Here is a 13,010-nt window from a genome sequence, read left to right as displayed (position 1 = left end):
AGTTTACTGCAACATGCAAGTTGTCTGCTTACCAGATTTGTATATTTGAAATGTCTGTGCCCAGTTCCCAGGATCAGCCCATGATTTGTTCGTACTATGGATCACACCATACGTCAGCTGATGTCACAACTGCTACCAGAGAGAGCCTGGCTTGTTGGTGAGAATGATTTGTCCTGAATTTCTGTGGGGAATGTCAGGTAGTAGAATCAGAAAGTGTGTAACTTATTGTTGCAATTATGTCTGTCTTCCATCTGGGAGACTCAGTGTATCCCAACTGTCCATGGTTGTTGGCATCGGTGGGAAATCCAACAATGCCAGGGGAAGTTTACTTCGAAGAGGTCCATAGAAAGACACAGCAGCCAGCGGAGTGGGCATTTCGGCTCCTGTAGGCCAGATTTAGATGTCTGGACAAGATTGTGGGAGCCCTCCTCTACTCACCTGGAAAGGGGTGTTAAATCACGTGGTCTGTTGCACGCTCCGCAACATCGCCCCGCAATGAAACATTACTTATATCTCAGAGGATGGTGACTATGAAGGGGCATCGGATGAGGATCCTGAAATGCCAAATGATGATGACAGTGGTGAAGAGGAAGGCGATGACTTGCATCAGGATCTCATCAACAATTTCTTGTCATAAGTGTAAGAATTTTCTGATATTTCATCACTTTGACTGTTATAGCAACTCTTGTGGTGATGATGAGAAGAGTGTGTTACATTAACATATTTGGAAGGTCAATCTCTGGGAAATCCTGGTGAAAGGTGTTTGATGAGTAAGGTTTAGACACATGGTCATTTTGTTTGTGTTGCTTTGATTTTTGTCATGGACTGTGCTCTCCAGAAGTTGGCTATGTGAATTGTCTTATATGTATGGTTTGATCACTAATTTCTTTGTTTTGGTCTGTTTAGGTAGCTTTACCATGGCATCTTCATTTGGATAGTTCAGAGGTGTGACATTTGTGGGTATATGATGCTTTTGGAAGTACAAAGGGGGACATGGGTAGTTTCTGGGAATGACAGTCACAGACTTTGGGTGTACAAATCCTGTACCAAGACCACTTTCACAGTGATAGGATGGAAGTTATGAGGAATCCATTGGACTTATTCCTTGTCATGTGGTGGTCCTAATGCAATATGTGTGCCATCATGTGCTCCAACAAAATGTTGTTGTGGAGCCAAATCATGCTTTTCTCCATTCACGTTTGCTAAATCCTCATTGTTTGTAAATTTTATGTAGCTGTTGATGTGTCTCTGCACTGTAGGCCAAAGTGTTTGTGGCACACCACTAAAATTTGATTGTGACATTCCACTAGACACAGCAACAATGTATTGGTATGATCCTGTGAACAGAAATTGTAGTTCTGCCATGTGGTTGTCCATTGGTGTTATTGATGTGGGATTCCTTTTGTGAGCTAGGTGTTATGGCTCCAGCTGATGCTATTGACCAATGTTATTATGCCTATTCAATAGGAAATTGTCTGATGTATTCCCTTCTTCCATGTTGTTAAGGTCTGCTAATGAAAATGTAATCACTGGCACAGAATATCTGAGTCATGTATGATTTGCTATGTATCTGCCATAATGCCAGCCTATTGTTGGTACGCTGGAATAAAGATAGTATATGAGAATACACTTGTCTGTAAGAGTTGGTGAGACATGATTGTGATCCTGAGCTAAACATTGTGGGGCTTATTTATAAGCCCCTTGCGCCACCGGTACGTCACATTTTGTGACGCTCCGGTGGCGCAGGAGCACCTCCATATTTACCAGGCAGCACTAAGCCACTTTTTTGGGCTTACTGCAGCCTTGTAAATAGCATTCCCTTTAACAGGGCATACAAGGGGTGTTGCTGGGGGCGTTCCTAGCAACATCATGGCTTTTTGACACTGCCCCAGATTTATGAGAAATCATAACTCAGAGGCAGCGCAAAAACTTACGCCTCCCAAGGGGAGGGTAAGGGAGGCTCAACGAGGAGAAATATCTTTATTTCTCCTTGTTTTTCCTTTTTCTATGTGTGCTGCTGAAAACGCCTCCTGTGATTGTTTTTGTCAAGGAAGGATTCCCTTCCTGTACAAAAACAATCACCCCCACAATGCAGGCACCCTTGCAACATGGTGCCTGCATTGGCGCACAGCAACCCTTTGTGCGCCAGTGCAGGGGAAACGGCCTTGCGATCTCACTCTGCCGGCCCACAGTTACCCTCCCATTGACCACTACCCACACAAGCCTGTGCCCTTGGCTCAGGGTGCTCTTTCTCACTGGGTCCTGACTCCTCTTTAGCGGGAGTGGAAATTGTCACATCAGGTTCCAGGATTGGGAGGCACACGATGGTTGAAACTGTGCTAGGTACACAGGCTGTGGGGACTGAGGTTGGCTGAGGTGTTGTAGCTGTGGGCCTAGTGATATTGGCCATTGCCGTCTGCTCAGGCTGACCAGATGGAACAACACTGCCATCCATGTCCAGATCTCCAGGAGTGTTGTCATTACTAAGGGATTGATCATGGAGTGGAGCAGGTTTCTCCTCAGTGACCAAGATCTGGGCAGGTGCTCTGCCAGATAGTCTTGTGGTGAAATAGAGAACATTGTTATTGGTGGAAGTGTGGTATCTACATCAAAATGTTTAGTGACACAGTAAGTAGAAACCTACGGAAAAAAATAGATAGATTACCGTAGTGATATCTTTCAGTGGTATTGAACTTGTTAACAAGACATTTGAAGACATTAGATACATGCACTTGAATTAAGCAACTCATTAGAAGTCCTGATGCCTTGCATTTTGGATTAAGGAATACACATGACATCTCCCAAACATTTAAGCTGACACAGTGGAGAGGTAACATGTGTATTTGACCGTTCCAAGGCCTAGCTGTGTACCAAACAGGCGATCACACAACTTGGTTGTAAATTTTGCATTGGTCGTCATGTGAGCAGTACAGAGTCAATGGGTCATCTGGCACTTCTAATCAGCTGAGATACCTTCATGCCAAATATATGACCTACACACTTGGTATGGTGTCACTCTTGCCATCAATAGCTTCAGTTGAGGAGACCAGGTCAACATTAGGCTAAGTAGGCAGAAATGTCTCTGAGTAGAGCAATTTAAGTAGATTGCTAGGCCATGATAATACAGAAAGAAGACATAAATGTAGTTGTAGTCATTTCAATTTATACTTGCCAGCATTTGAAAAATCATTAGGATAACATATCTGTTGTCAAAATGCAGTTGGGATGGACCATATATTTACATATTAACACATATCATGTGTCCTGGAATAATATTTTAATAGAAATACACTTACAGACACAATAACAACATGTGACATGGAATGGAGATTGATACATTTGATCTTATATTCAGCAATACACATTAACACAGACAACCCAACACTTCTCATACTTTGTGTATTGCATGTTTCGAAAGTAGATACGCGAAAGTAGATACACAACACAATGGTAAAAGCTGAGATAAGAGCAAACAGGACATTGAAGTAATGCGACAGTTAGTAAGGTGTAATTCATCAGACTCTACTTCCCCAGGTATTCATGTCAAGCCTTCAGAATGTAGGATTTGCAAGACATTTTCTCCCCGGGGAACATTTTTATTGGGGTCCTGGGAGGACCACAGCCAGTCCTCTAAGCCTCCAGGTGTTGCTTGGAGGCCAGGGAATGCACTTTCCCCCTTAGGTTGTTCCACCTCTTCCTAATTTCCCCCTGGGTGGGCAGGGTGGTACCTACAGCATTCACTAAGTTGACTATTCTGGACCACATTTCCCTTTTCATACTAAGAGCAATATGTTGGACTTGGGCTCCAAACAATTGTAGCTCTACTTTTCATCATCATCATCATCAATAAGCTTTATTTCGATACAAAAAATATCTTGAAAGCTATACAATTCCAAATAAACTATTACAGTACTCCTAAATACATTTTTTGGGTGCGATGTAGAATAAAACAATTAATTCAAAAGAAATTTAAAAACAGAGTCGTTAAAAAATTTAAAATTTGTATATACATTGTGCCTATCAAGGGAAAAGTGCTTGTACTAAAAAACAGGCACCACTTGAGCACTTAAATTATTTAGGTATTACTGCTCAAATTTCTCGCTCTAATGCTCCATGCCCATCTAAGAAATTTAGCTATTGCACAGGCATGAAAGTCCCTTGGGTCAGATCTTAAAATGCGTAATGCTACTTGGTGACTGCGGTTGCCTAACTCCCTACAAAGTGGTTTGAGCCAACGCCCCCTTGGTACTTTGTAAGCTGGGCAAACGAACATGAAGTGTGGGATTGACTCCATGGCGGCCTCACAGCTTGGACAGGAGGGGAGAGTTTGGTGAGGTGGCTTCCACTGCCCAGTGAATTCTCGCAGGGGGAGGATACCTACCCTGAACTTAAAATACAAGGCTCTATCATACGGTTTTTGTATTAAGTCCAGGTAGGGTTCAAAGTGCATTATGTGCTTGTGCTGCATAAATTCCTCTGTTAACCTTCCGATTTTAGGGTTGAGGAATTCATTCATGGTGACCCACCGCCAATACGCCTTCTTAATTTCTGCCTTTGATGGGGAGGTTCTGTTGACCCAGGCCTCTTTGACGCCGAGATCATATAGAAGCTTTTTCACACCTTTTAGCCAGTCAATCTTGTGCCACCCATCCATGTCCATTATCTCTCTGAGCCCTGCAGCGTAGTTGGCTAGTTCGGGTGTCCGCCACAAACGGGCCCACAGCAAGAGGGGACGTAATCTTGCTATGTCCCCAAGCGAGTGGCAGCCAAGATCGTATAAAAGGGGCTTAGTGGGTTTCCTCAGAGGGAGCATCACAAGATCCTTCAGAAATTTGTTCTCTGATCTGCAAATTTGGTCTATATTGGAGAGACCCCACAGTTCGGCACCATAAAGTGCCGAACTTACAGCTCTGGCCTTGTAGATTGTTAGTGCGGGGGCAATTGGTTTACTTAGTGAAGAACGATGTTCTTTAAGAATTGCTCCCACCACCCTTTTATGGTTCAAGAGCATTTTCTGCACATGCGATCTCCAAAGCATGGAATCAGAAATACGAATTCCCAAGTAGTCAAATGTAGCAACCCTCTCCAGCGGTACGCTATTAAGTGAGGGAGGGTTCCTGAACTTTTTGGGTGGATTTAAGATTAGGAACTTTGTTTTCTGAGTATTTATGAGCAGCCCTCTGGTGTTACAAAACTGATCAAAGCTATTAAGAAGAGTCTGCAGGCCCTTTAGGGTTTTTGAGATAAGGAGGATATCATCCGCGAACAGGAGAGTAGGGATTTTTCCCCCTGCCAGGGCTGGGGCATCAGATGGTATTTGCTGTAGGTGCTCAACTACCCCATTAACATACAAGGAGAATAGAGTGGGAGCTAGCACGCAGCCCTGGCGCACTCCCCTGTTCACCGGTATCCGTGCTGTTGTTTGTCCTTGTGAACCCCATCTTATTTGGGCATAATTGGCCTCATGCAAACGAATTAGCATATTAAGGATGTACCTGGGCACCCCCTGCTCTGACAGAACTTGCCACAGGCGCTTGCGAGGAACCAGGTCAAAGGCAGTCTTTAAGTCAATAAATGCAAGATAAAGACTGCCTTTGCCTATCTTGACCACCTTCCAATATAGGAGTAGTAGCCTGAACGTCTGTTCGATGGTTCCTGTCCCCATTCGAAAGCCAGATTGGTAGTCAGAAAGGATCCTGTTTTCATCAGCCCATACAAGGATCCTCTCTAGCAACACCCGACCAACTACTTTCTGGGTTGAGTCGATCAGGCTTATCGGGCGGTAGTTGGCAGGGCCGTCCCTGCCCACCTTTTTAAAAATAGGCACAACTTCTGCTCCCTTCCCGGAATCTGGGATGGGACAACCGTGATCAATAGCATTAATTAACAATGCAATAAGTTTTGCCCATTTCGCCGGATCAGCTCGAAAAAGGTCCCCTGGCAGACCATCGGGTCCTGCTGCCTTGGCCGGGACTATTCGCTGGATAGCAGCTTCAACCTCCAAGTTGGAAAAGGGTTCTGTGTTTGGTTCCTGGCCGGGAGCCCAAGGGTCGATAATTGGGCCATCTAAGGTAATTTCCTGTAGGTCAGAATATAGGTTCAAAAAATGGTCATACCATCTCTTAATCGAGATGTTATTCGTTATTAACCCGCTATCGGGACGAACCTTTTTCCTGACCAAATTCCAGAAAAGACTAGCATCCTTCGCTGTACTGGCTGCTTCTAGTGCTTGCCAGTGCTGTTCCTCCCACTCTCTCTTTGCTTTGAGGACTGTCAGGTTATAGTTCTTTCTAGCAGCCTGGATCCTGACAGGGGACTTGCTTTTAATGGCCATAATTAGAGCTGATTTTTTCCGTCTGCAAGTCCTCGTGTACCAAGAGTTGGTGGTGTTCCTACTCGAGGTATGTGGTTTACTACCCGGAGTTGAGCAGAATAGGGATCCCAAAGTGTTAACCAATCCCTCGTATGTTGAAGATACCTTCTGGATACCTTCTAAATCTGTAGTAATTTCTTGTAGGTCACTCAGTGCCTCCGTCAGAGTCTCCCTTATGGCAGATAATTTTCCCTCATCCATTGCTACCTTTTGCCATTTGAGACGCCTTCCACAGTTCGAGAGGGTAACCTCCCTTGATATCATATGGGCCTCTCTACTCGTGTTTTCTGGGTTAGGGAGCCATAAGGGATTTAACGACAGGAACAGGAAATTATGGTCACTATCAGTTGTGGGTATAACCTCCATGTCTATTAGATGGCTCCAGAGATTTTGGTTTAACAAGATGTAGTCAATGCGTGAGGAGAAGCCCACCCTATTATATGTATGTGCTCCTAAGGGGTCGGAGAATGATCTTCCATTAGTAGCCCTAAGACCATACTCCAATGATATAGAATTTAGCTGGATGGCTAGGTGAGTCCACCTTTTTATCGGGGATAAATTCAGCAGGGGGATCCCCTGCTTTACGTCATCCTCCTCCGAGCCCAACAAATCCTCGGCGGCGAGAGGTTCAAATGTACAATTGAAATCTCCCGCCACCAGGATGCTAGACTCGGGGGGGCAACGAGAGAGTCCTGCTTCCAAACAGCTAATTATTGGAGACTGAGCTCCGCCCCTTGTGCCATGTACATAGATGTTAAAAATTTCCAAAGACCTCCCTCCTTTATTATCCCTAAGGGTAAGTCTTAAAAGGTCTGGGCAGTTGCACTCGGTTATTTGTATCGTGCAATCCAGTGTAATGCTAACCCAAATAAGGAGGCCACCAGATGGCCGCCCCTTTCCTGATGCTGGTAATACTACAGGAATAAAATAGGAAGCAAAGTCAACTTTATGGTGGGGAATCGTACTCCAGGTCTCTTGGAAGATACAAATAGTGTAGTTGTCAATAAGTTTGTTCCAGTCAGGGATAGCTAGGTTCTTGAGCAGACCGGCTATGTTCCAAAAGATAATTTTAAGTTTAAAATTACTATCTTTGGAATGCCCTTGTTCACCAATACTTGTATCTATGTACAGGGAATTTTGTTCCCTGGTAAATGTGTAAGATGCTTCAATGACAGATGGTAACGCCTGGCTAAATAAGCTAGGCCGTGCAATAGGTGCGTTAGAGTGTTTGGCCAAAGTAGCGCACTCCTGAATTACATTATGCCCAAGAGAACTTTGTACAGCTGGGGATAGTCAGTCATTTTCATCTAGGTGCGACTCCCTAGATGACTTGTATTTGGGAGCTATGGCCCTCGTGTTTGCATTAGAATCGAGTGGGGTAGATCTGACTTGGATGTTAGATAGACCAGGGGCAGAAGTCCTGTATTCTAGAGCTAATAGATCCTCGGCCAACTGAGGAGAAGTCAAGAATATTTCTATTGTATCTAGTCGGAGGTCATGGGAGGAGTGCCTTTTGACTTTAACAATATCTTCTCTTATCAGCGACCGGCACCCTCTAACGTGACGGATCCAATGGATGACCTTGTTCTTAAGAGTATCCTCGAGTTCATAGCCCGAATATTTAGCAACATTGACCATAAACACTGGCTGCCTCTTACATATGGTAATAGGTCCGGGATAATGTGGGCCAAATGCGATTGGAGTTGGCAATAGGGGTCTAGCTTTTGGGGTTGAAAGATGGATGTCACTGTTATTCTGTGTAGCCCTAACTTGCCCTCTAACTTTAGTAGGCAGAGATGTCACATTTTGCCCTGCTGATAAACGAGGGAAAACAGAAGGTATGGATATGGCGTGCGCAGTAATAGATGAATCTACAGTAATAGTATTGTCTTGTGACGAGACAGGTAGGGGGGAAGCATCTAAAGGTATACGGGCCATATGTTGGAGGGATAATGTTCTAACAGTAGCTGTTAGATCTAAAACTAAAGATTTAAGATCCCTCACCTGAGCTACAAGTGAGTTTATAAACATCAACATCCGGCCACTTGCATTATGGTCTGTTTCGCTATTCATTTGGGAAAAACAAAGTGAATCTGATAGAACCTGAGTGGTCATATCGTCAGGTGGAGTAATTTCCTCAGCCAAAGCACTATAGCGGTTAGTACAGACTATAGCGGGAGGCTCTAGATGACTCTTTACTAGCTGTGCCAGAGAGGGGGTACTTGGTCGGGCGAGATGGTGATCAGCCGTAAACTAGGTTGACTAAGTGTTGTGTTACTACTTCCATTAGCCGGATTTATACTTGGCGTTTTGCAAAACATCTTGGGTATACGGGCTGGCGGTGGACGTCTGCTAACTTCTGAGCTTTGGATGGAATCTGCCGCTAGTATACCCTCACACTCGTCGACTAGTGTTTCAATTCGATCCATAACTTGTTCGCTAAGCATTCTCTTACTTTTCTTAGCTTTCTTGGGTTGTCTGGCCCCCTGGCCAGCATTTGTGGCATTCTGACCCCCCGCACCCCCAGTTCCCTCCATGAGTTTCTTCTTACCCATTGTAAGGCCACACAGGGAATATAAGTGGAAAACAGTACCTTTGCAAGCAGTCCAATAGCAACTCAGTCAATATACTTCGGTCAATGGGAACCAACAAATGGCAGGGAGGTGGCCCAGCCCAGCCACTTCCGGCCAGTGATGGGCAAGGACGGGCCCGCCCTTGGCCCGGGCGCATCCCGCGTCGCGGTAGGCCCGCCGCTGATTTATGGGCCAATAGTTGATTTCCCCAGGTGTTGCGCGTCTCGCAGGTCTGCTATGGCCCCCTGGGAGTTGGAGTTCGGGGCAGGCGGGCGTGTGAAGAACTACAGGATGCAAAAAAAAATGTTCAACAGAGTTCTTGCGAAGCGTGTCACAGGGCAGTTGCAGGCAATAATATAAAGTTGACCCAGGAAAGGATTTAGAATGTCCCGCGGTGTGGGAGGCCCGCCGCTGATTTATGGGCCAATAGTTGATTTCCCCAGGTGTTGCGCGTTTTCGCAGGTCCGCTATGGCCCCCTGGGAGTTGGAGTCGGGGCAGGCGGGCGTGCGAAGAACTACAGGATGCAAAAAAAAATGTTCAACAGAGTTCTTGCGAAGCGTGTCACAAGGCAGTTGCAGGCAATAATATAAAGTTGACCCAGGAAAGGATTTAGAGCTCTACTTTTATGATTCGATCCACGACTGTCAACTCTGCCTCTAAAAACATGGATTTTTTTTTAGCACAACATAACCCCAAATTTAAGTAAGTGACAATGAAATAAAATACACCATGGGATGTAAGGTGAATGTGCAATAAAAGTGTGTGGAGAGTGGTAAAAGGGATGGGGAAAAAGGGATGCCTTATCTTAACCGAAATTAGGCTTTGACTTGCTGTGCTGCAGTGGAGTGGCAAAGGATCATAATCTAACATGGTGTGTTTTTTATAGTGCGATTTGCATGTGTATCTACTTGGCCACAGTACATCAAGCGTGTTGTTTTAGTATCCATCCAATGGCCACCGTTATGGTAATTTTCTTGGTGTTTACTGCGATGGACTACCGCTGTTGGGGAACTGCAGCAAGGGGACCGCCAGTACAACTGTGTTTTTTGGGATCTGCTCGTTGGGAACCCGTGGTCCTGACCACGATGGAGTACTCATCGCTAACATTTCTGTCTGCTACGTCGCAGGTGGGACACAATCAGTCAACGCAGTCGGCTGTTCAGGCAACATGTATCATAATAGGGCAGGTGGAATACTGCCAGACTCCACAGTCTTCTTGGAACCAACACCGTGTTGGTATGATGGTAGAACTGCCAAACTCTGTATCGGGCCCTTAATCTTGTTAGTTGTTTCTTCCATAGTTTATGTATTTTATAAGTTGAAAGTAAACAGTCCAGTGTTTTGAAGCCATTCATTATGAAAATTAAGAGTTTTCTTTAAACATGAATTTTCTTTTACTAATATTTTTAGCATATTGTTTATGTATGTTTTAAAAAAAATCTTTTTCCTTGTGATAAAAAGTATTTGAAGTAGATTAAGGACATGAATTTTATAATGCTTTTCAGTTGTATTCCTAATCTTTTATCTTCTTGTGAACTATATATTTTTGCTGAATAGGCAGCATTTTCTTTGTTGGAATGTCTAACTGTTGTTTTTTTGGCTATTGCTTCTTATGAAACCTTTCACTACTAAGGCTAGGGTGTATAGAAACAGTATAGAAATGTGCAGACCTCTTGCCACTGCTTTTTCTGTAGGTGTCCTACTTCTCTTATAAAAACGTAAAAAACCACAGGGCTAGCGGAATCCCACTGAGACAGCACCGGATTTAAGAGTAACTCAACATAATAATATGGTGAAAGAAATTATTTATTCACCAAGAGTGTGCACTATTGGTTAGCACCCGCCAGCACAATGCTATTCCAATTCTTGGAATTGACATATGAAAAAACACAGCACCAAATGCACCACTCAATTTTTATAATACAAATGAGTCCAAGTCCTCAAAGTAGTACGTTTTCCAAAAGGTTCTTCTTTATTATTCAATTTGAAATGTGCATTCTTTGACAACAGCAAAAACAGCCGACGCGTTTCGCCCAACTTTGGACTTCTTCAGGGCTGCAACAAATTTACATACAAAAAACGAAAATGAGTAACATACATAAAGACAAAAGCACAAGCAGCATATACAATACACTTAAAAATATTAAAAAAGCACTTTGGGCACAAACATATTGTTAACAACCTGTGACAGGCTCATGTGAGCACATCATATTGTGGCTAAAAGGCTTCAGACATAAACACAGTGTAACAATAAAATACTATATACATTGAAATGTCAAATCAGTACATTAGTAGGATATCAGGGCACTCCTCTCCATATGTCACATGTTAGGAAGCCCCTTGAATTATCACAAGTAAAGCGGAGGAATGGAGAACCAGAGAGGGAAACAAGAAGGAGAAAGGGAATCTTCATCCAAGGTAGGAGGTGCGGAGTAAGCGAAATAAGCGACGTCTGAGAGGGGGATTTTAAAGAAACCCGTAAGAACAGGAAAAAATGAGATAAGGTGGTGACAGACAATGGAAAGACAAAAAACTGGTGATATCAATTAAACCCAAAAAGTAAGAAGGGAGACAGAAGTGACTTCAACCAAAACACTCAATTCGTACCCACCTAAGATATTGGGTTGAATAAAGAGCACATATAGTTCTAATTAGCTCAATTTCGCGAGTCTACGACGATCCAAACGGATATAATATATCCTAGGTATGGGATCACCGTCCCTAAAAGGGAAAACAGGTAACATCAGAGGCACCATAGAGAAACAAGAACATTCTCCAAAGCTATTGTTATATAGTAGTCAAAATATAATCCTACTTACTATTTAAACATAGAAATGAATAGCATTGATAAAAAGTGGAGTGTGCAAAAGCGATAATCCTTTGCCATCAGTTACAAACCATAATGGGTTATTGGGTTTGAACGTAATTTCCTCAAGTGATAAGAGCGAATTTGTCTTATCATGGAATACCTATGAAAAAAGGAAGGGAAATGTATGAGGCAAAATTCTTTAGAGAGATGGGCGTTTGCTGCTAAAGTAAGTACAGTAAAGGGAAGCTATTCAAATTCCTTAGGAAACAGGACCGAGAACATGAATAAAAACATGTAATTATAACCCAAATGTTCGTATAAGGAATAAGTTGAGCCTTTCCTGCGCACATCAGGTTTAAAAATACCAAGAACAAGAATAAAAAACGTGTAATAATAACCCAAATATTCGTATAAGGAATAAGTTGAGCCTATCCTGCGCACATCAGGTTTTAAAAGTACCAAAAAACCCTGTAGATCTCACATTAACAAGCGGGGAGTCTCTAGGAGGTAGCAGACTTTCAAGCAACTAAATCGTATCCTCTATGGTTGTCCAAAACGCGCTGTTAACATAAAGCACCAAAACCCTACGTAAAGGCATATAGAACAGCTTCTTACCCGATTCAGTATTCAAAACAAGATCAAAAGGGAGGCGTCCGCCCCGTCCGGTAACGGCGATATCCAATAGTGAAGAGTATAATTGCTTAAATAGTGTCAGGTATCAGGCTACACCTGAGAGCGATTCCCATGTGCAGGAAAACCAACTACAGGTCAGGCGTCTCCTGAGTGGAAGAAAAATCGATGGGCCGGTCGCCATGTTCGAGTGATGAACGAAGCCTGTAAACACGTTGCCCGTATCGTTTCATAACGCTATGTTTATAATCAAAAGTATGAAAAACACCTTATACTAAACCTGATGTAATGTCCCATGTAAACATAGGACCACCTATAAGCAGCACAGTAATAAATGAAACCTAGAGTCAAGTTACATTGTAAGCGGTATGTTATAATTAAATATCTCCGTAATTTATAATATTACAAATCTGCGTTGCCGTTCCAGGCGTAACCACTGTGAGCCATCCGAACCCATATATGAGCCGGGTTGGGATCCGAGAAAAATAACCATCTTAGAGTTTGTAAAATACATGCGTGGTCGTATAGAGAAACAACGGTCTCCACCAAAATATATTCGAGGTGCGCCGCCATCTTAGAGTGGCCAAAGTGAAGATCGCTTACAGTAGACGACAGTGATGTGCA

Source organism: Triturus cristatus, chromosome 5_2 (genome assembly GCF_964204655.1).
Source record: "Triturus cristatus chromosome 5_2, aTriCri1.1, whole genome shotgun sequence".
NCBI lineage: Eukaryota > Metazoa > Chordata > Amphibia > Caudata > Salamandridae > Triturus > Triturus cristatus.
This window is presented reverse-complemented; position numbering follows the sequence as displayed.